Genomic DNA, 7,381 nt, shown 5'->3' with positions numbered 1-7,381 from the left:
CAGGATGAACAACCAGCATGTAAGCAACTGTGCTTGGGGTTTACACACACATGGGATCATAATCTGTCACCGGACTGAAGTCAGGACTGCTGTGCGCTCAAAAACCAGTATATTTAAGGGTCAGTGTATTGAGAAGATGGAGTCTGTCACCCTCAGAGCTCCATCTTGAGTAACTCAAGGGTGCAGAGGCCTTCTATAGGGAGGGAAAGCAGGAGTAGAATGGGAAAGCAGTGAGCTGAGTGTGCTGTTCATCACCTAGCATGTATCCTTCCTCCTCCTCTGACCAGGACATCAGTGGACCTAACTCCCTGGGACCGGCTCCTTTAGTCCTTTTAGTTCTTTTAGACATTACTTTTTTGAAAAACTTTATTTTATATTTTATGTATATGGATATTTTGCCTGCATATATGTACACAGCATGCATGCACAGTCCACAGAGGCCAGAAGAAGGTGTCGGATCCTCTGGAACTGGAGTTTGTTAGCTGCTATATGGGTGCTGGAAACCAAACCTGGGTCCTCTACAAGAGCAGCAAGTGCCAGCAAGTACTCTTTTGTTTTTGTTTTTAGTTTGGGGTTTTGTTTTTTTGTTTTGTTTTGTTTCAAGACAGGGCCTCACTGTTTAACCTTAGCTAGCCTTGATCTCACAGAGATTCACTGAGCCATTTCTCCAGCCCAGACATTACTTTTTTTCAATTCAAACGTCACAGCAACTTAGAAGTTTTGTATTAATTGAGGCATAAGATTCAAGAACAAGAGGGATGTTATATATCTGGAAGCCTCTGATGTTCTGGATTCTGTAAAACCAAAAAAAGATTATGCTGGGCTTGGTGGCACCCAGCACTTAGGAAGCAGAGGCAGATGGATCTCTTGTCAGCTTGAGGCCAGCCTGGTCTACATACCAGGTTCCAGGCTAGTCAAGTCTACAATAATAAGACCCTGTCTCAAAAAAATAAAAATTAAAAAAAGGAGGGGAGTGGATCTAAGTGCTATCAAGCTATATTGCCATATTGTATGAAAATTGCAAAAATTCAATAAAATTCATTGTGGAAAAAACAAAAATTATGCCTATAAACTCAGCACTTGAGAAGCTAAAGCAATAGAGTTCAAGGCCAGCCTGGGCTACATAGTCAGACAATAAATAAATAAATAAATAAATAAATAAATAAATAAATAAATACAGTTAATAAAATATAATAATAATAAACTCAAAGCCATTTAAGTGGAGTTTTTTAGAATTTGCTATATGTTAGCTTTCTGTCACTGTGACAACATACCTCAGGTAAATGAAAGAAAGATTTCTTTGGGCTCATGGCTTCAGAAATTTCTGTTCAAGATCAGCTGGCTCCACTGCTTCTGGGCCTGTGTTGAGGCAGAACATCAAGGTACGGATCATGTGGTGGGGCAAAGTTTCCCACATCACAGAAGTTGGGAAGGAGAGCAAGAGAAAGCTGCATATGGTGACTCAAGCCTGTAATCTCAGCATTCAGGAAGGCAGAGTTAGGAAGATCTCCAGGAGTTTGAGACCAGCCTGGGCAACAAAATCATTTCCAGATCAGCCTGGGTTAAAGTGAGCCTTTCCAAAAAATAAACAAGATAAAAACACAAACCCTCCCAAATAAATAGTAGGTCTAATGCCTTAAATCCCAGCACTCCAGAAGCAGAGAAAGGGGTATCTTTGTGAGTTCCAGGTCAGCCAGCACTACATGGTGAGACCCTGTCTCAAAAATAAATAAGGGGCTGGAGAGATGGCTCAGCAGTTAAGAGCACCAGCTGCTCTTGCAGAGGACCTGGGTTCAATTCCCAGCACCCACATGGCGGCCAACAACTACTCTAACTACAGTTCCAGGGGAATCCAAAGCCCCCTTCTGACCTCTGTGGGCATTGCAAGACATGAATGCATTTACACACATGCAGGCAATATATTCATACACACAAAATAAAAATAATAAATTTAAAAATAAATAAGGAACTGGAGAAATGGCTTAGCAGTTAAGAGCACTGACTGCTCTTACAGAGGACCAAGGTTTGGTTCCCAGCACCCATATGGTGGTTAACAACTGTGTGTAACTCCAGTTCCAGGGAAATCTGACTCCCTCTTCAGACTTCCATGGGCATTGCAAGACATGGGTGCACATATATACATGTAGGCAATATACTCATAAAATAAAAATAAAATAATAAATATGACAAAAGTTTAAAAGCACAAGAAGACTCTCCAATATTCCCTTTATGGAACACCCCAATAATCTTTAGCCTCACCTCCAAAGTTTCCACCACCTCCCAATAGCCCCATCACCTGGGGCCCAAGCCTTCAATGTATGACTTTTTATAAAACCATGGAGGCTGGACAGATGGCTCAGTGGTTAAGGGGACCAGGGTTCAGTTCCCAGCATCAATGTCTGGCAGCTCACAACCACCTGTAACTCTAGCTCCAAGGAAATCCAGCACCTCTGACCTTTGAGGACACTTTCGCTTATCTGCAGATAACCATACTCACATAATTAAAAATAAAACAATCTTTAAATAAAGATACAAGCTGGGGCTGGAGAGATGACTCAGTGGTTAAGAACACTGGTTGTTCTTGCAGAAGACCTGGGTTCGATCCCAGCACTTACATGGCAGCTAACAACTGTAACTCCAGTCCTGGGGTATCTGACAGCGTCTTCTGACCTCTGTGGGATTGCATGGCATGGGTGCACTTACTTACATGCAGGCAATACAGGCATACACATAAAATAATAAAAAAAAATTTTTTTTTAAGATACAAGCCTGCCGGGCATGGTGGCGCACGCCTTTAATCCCAGCACTCGGGTGGCAAGAGGCAGGTGGATCTCTGTGAGTTCGAGGCCAGCCTGTTCTACATAGTGAGTTCCAGGCCAGCTGGGACTACAGGGAGACCCTGTCTCAAAAAGACAAAAAAGCCCCCAAAGTGATTGCATTAGGAGGTGAAGCCTTTCTTGAGGTGATTAGATCATATTTATGAAAGTTTATAAATAGACCCAAGAGAGGCCACACACACACACACAGCATTCTGCCATATGAGGTTACAGTGAAAACTGTGAAGAAATGGGCCCTTATCTGTCACCAGATCTGCCAGCACCTTGATCCTGGACTTCCCAGACCCTAGAGCTGTAAGAAAAATTTCTGCTTATAAGGTACTCTGTTTATGGTAGCTTAGCTTATGGTACTTTATCATAGCAGCCTGAGTGGACCTAGACATCCCCAGGGATGGGGGCACGGGTAGGGTGATTGCCTAACATTTGTGTGGCCCCTGTATGATTCCTAACACTCAGAATTTTAAGACAGTTCCAGAATCCCAGGACTTAGTCTTAGACAAGCAAACAAATAGAGGAAGGTGATTTGGTTCTGAGTCATTGCATTTCCGTTTGAAACTCACACAGCCTCACAGGTCACTGAGGAAGAGTGAGTCTAGGATGTTTTTCAGCATGGATCCTCTTTCAGGAGGAGGGATAATCTCCCCGATTGACTGATAAATTCTTCACACAACTAGTGTTCTTGCTCCCATGCCAGTACTAAGTCTGCACAGGGGAACAAGCTGCCCAGCAGCAGCAGGTCAGGGCTGGTTCCAAGGTCCATTGTTCTATACACAAGATCCCTTGTCACCTCTGCTTGGAGGAATTGTAATCCCTGAAGGAGCCTGTCTGGCACTTTTCTCCTTAAGGACTCCAAAGCTGTGGGATTGGTTTGCTGTGGCTTTGACAAAGATTCTGAATCTGTTTCATTCCTCATCCCCTAAATACCTGCTTGCGCTGGAGGACTGGATGCATTAATAGCTGGTCACTACAACAGAAAGCACAGGGAATCTGAAGACACATGGTTCAGGGTGCTGCCAGCCACAAGATCAATATAATGGGAAAAATAGAAGAGCCACATATCTATGTAAATACAGTGTAAAAATTGTTAACCTAGCAGCATGGTCAGATGGGAGAGACTCTGGGAAAGTGTACTAATCAGTCTTCTCATTGCTGTGACAAAATACCCAACAAAAACAATTTAAGGTTTATTTTGGCTCATGGTTTGAAGGGTACAGTCCATCATGGCAGGGAAGGCATGGGCAGCAGGAGTATGAGGTAGCTGATAACATTGTATCCACACTCAGGAAGCAGACAGAGGTGAATGCTGATGCCTAGCTGACTTCTTTCTCTTTTTCTTTTTCTTTTTTTAACATATTTTATTATTTTTACTTTATGTGTATGTATATATTGTTTGCATGTATGTCAATGCACCCATGTTGTACAATGCTGTGGAGGTCAGAAGAGTGTGTCAGATTCCCCTGGAACTGTAGTTAAGGACGGTTCGTAGCTGCCATGTGGGTGCTGGGAATCGAACCCGGGTCCTCTGCAAGACCAGTCAGTGCTCTTAACCTCTGAACCATCTCTCCAGCCCCCTCTCTTTTTCTTTTTAATTGGGTCTAGGACCCCAACCCACAGTATGGTGCCATCCATATTCCATCCACAGTTAAACCCGTGGAAACACCCTCGCAGACAAGCCCAGAGGTGTGTCTCCTAGGTGATTTCAAATCTGGTCAAGTTGATAATGAGAATTAACCATCATAGATTAATTTTGCGTAGAAGAAATGACATTTGAGTCTTCATGATGTCAAATTTCTCAAGGTAAAGAGTAAGTAGGGATGAGGAGTTTTGTTCAAAGTATAGAAGCAGTATGATTAAACAGATAACAAAATTCAAACAGCAATGCACCACCATGCCTAGCCTTTTTTTTTGGAGACCAGGTTTCATTATGTTGTTCAAGGTGGCCTCAACCTCAACATCTTTCTGCCTCGGCCTCCCAAGTAGTTGGGCTTATAGCTATGTGTCACTGCCCCTGGCTTCAAACTCAGATAAACATTTTAAGAAAAACTTGAACAAAATAAACAGTGATCAGGAGTGTGTCTGGAGCCCCAGTTCTTGGTGCTACGTCCTGACCTGCCTCTTAGAAGTTGTGTGAGCCTTGGTCACTGTGATGGTTTGAATGAAAATGTCTCCCATAGGCTCCAAGTGTTTGGACATTTTGTCCCCAGGTGATAGCACTGTTTTGGGAGGTTTCAGAAGGTGTGGCTATCCTGGAGGAAGCATGTCACTAGGGGTGGGCTTAGAGAGTTCTTAAGCCTTGCCAGATCTCCATGCCCTCTTGCTTCCTGTGCCTGCATGATGATGTGTGAGAGCTTGGCTTCTGCTGCCCCTGGTCCAGCCACCTCCAGCCACCATGACTCCCTGCCACGAGGGACTGTAATTCCCCTGGAAACATAAGCTCAAATAAACTCTTCCTTCTATAAGTTGCTCGGGTCAGAGTTTCTATCACAGCAACAGAAAAGTGACTAATACAGTCACCTTGCCTTACCTTTCAGTTTTCTCAACTATAAATTGGAAGTGATGGGTGCTACAGGGATGGCTCAGTGGTTAAGAGCATATGATGCTCTTGCAGTTTCAGTTCCCAGCACTCCCATGGTGGTTAACAAGCCTCAAGACCCACTCCCAAATAGAAGGGTTTATTGTGCCTTACAATTCAAGGGAATACATCCCATCATGGCAGGAAAGGTATGCTGACAGGAGCAGGAGGCCAGCTGGTCATACTGCATCAGGAATCAGGAAACAAAGGGTGAACAGGAAGTGGGGCTGAGCTATAAAGCCTCAAGACCTTCCCTCAGTGATCCACTTCCTCCAGTGAGGCTCCACCTCTGAAACATTCTGCAGCCTTCCCAAACAGCACCACCAGCTGAGAGCCAAATGGTCAAACACATGAGCTTATGGGAGACATTTCACATTCAAACTAAAACCTCATGGCAGACAAGAAGCAAAGAGACAAGAAAGCAAGAGGGCAAAATAAAGGCCCAATAGGGATGGCTCAGTGGTTAAGAACATCAGCTGCTCTTGCAGAGGACCTAGGCTTCATTCACAGCACCACATGATGGCTAACAACCATCCAGGGGATCTGACACCCTCTTCTGGCCTCCATGGGCACTGCTTGTATGTGGCACACTCACATACATGAAGGCAATGCATGCATATAAATTAAAAAATTTTTAGTGCCAGGTGTGGTGGCACTCAAATTTAATCCCAGCACTCGGGAGGTGGAGGCAGGTGGATCTTTGTGAGTTCAAGGCCAACCTGGTCTATGCAGTGAGTCCCAGGTCAGCTGGTGCTACAGGGAAACTCTGTCTTAAAAAAGACCAAAAATTTTTTTTGTAAAAGGTAAAGCCCCAATGACAGACCCCCTCAGTCCTCAGTGACCTATTTTCTCCAGATAGGCCTCAACTCCTCCTTTCAACCACCCCCTAATAATTCCATCATATTATGAATTAATCCACTCATTAGGTCAGAGCCCCCAGGATCTAATCATCAGTGGGAGCACCTCATAGACACTCCTGAGTGTGCTTGACTAATCTCCTAGGCTTTTTTTTTTTGAGATGGGGTCTCATTATGTAGCACTTGGGTGGCCTCGAACTTGATCTCCCTGCCTCAGCCTCTGCCTCTGCTTCTTGGGTGCTGGGACTAAAAGTATATGTCACCATGCCCTGCCCTGTAGGCATTTAAAAATTTTATGTATATGAGTGTTTTGCCTGCACATATGTAAATGCACCTATGTCCTACAATGCCTGCAGAGGTCAGAGAGGGCATCAGTTCCACTGGAACTGGAGTTAAGAACAGTTGTTAGCCACAATTTGGGTGCTGGGAATTGAACCCTGGTCATATGGTTTGTTTTTTGTTGTTCTTGTTGTTATTTTGGTTTTGGTTTATGAGATACAGTCTCATAGGCTAGCCTCAAATTTGAGATGTATTTGAGGTTGGCCTTGAACTCATGACCCTCCTGCCTCTACTTCCTGAGTGTTGGGATTGTGAGTATACCTGGCTGACTTTTTTGTGGGGGGAGTTTTTTTTTTTTCTTTTTTTGAGACAGGGTCTCCTTGTAGCCCCAGCTGTCCTGCAACTATGTAGACCAGGCTAGCCTCGAACTCACAAAGATCTGCCTGCCTCTGCCTCCCAAGTGCTGGGACTAAAGGCGTGCACCACCACACCCGGCTGATACCTGGCTGTTTTTGAAAAAAAAATTTTTGGATGTGCCACTGCCTCCGGTTTTATTTATTTATTTTTATGTGTATGAGTGTTTTGCCTGCATAAGTGCACCCGTGCATGCAATGCCCGTGGAGGCCAGAAGAGAGTGTTGGATCTGCTGAAACTGGAATTACAGATGGTTGTTAAGCTGCCATTGGGTGCTGGGAACTGAACCCAGGTCCTCTGTAAGAACAGCCTGTGCTCTTAATCACTGAGCCATCTGTCTGGCTCCCCTCCCTCCATAGGCATTTCTTAAGCCAATCAAGTTGATATGATTAACCATCTCAGTGTATGAAATAGAATTTATA

Source organism: Nannospalax galili, unplaced genomic scaffold (assembly GCF_000622305.1).
Source record: "Nannospalax galili isolate Female #2095 unplaced genomic scaffold, S.galili_v1.0 scaffold31, whole genome shotgun sequence".
NCBI classification, from domain to species: domain Eukaryota; kingdom Metazoa; phylum Chordata; class Mammalia; order Rodentia; family Spalacidae; genus Nannospalax; species Nannospalax galili.
This window is presented reverse-complemented; position numbering follows the sequence as displayed.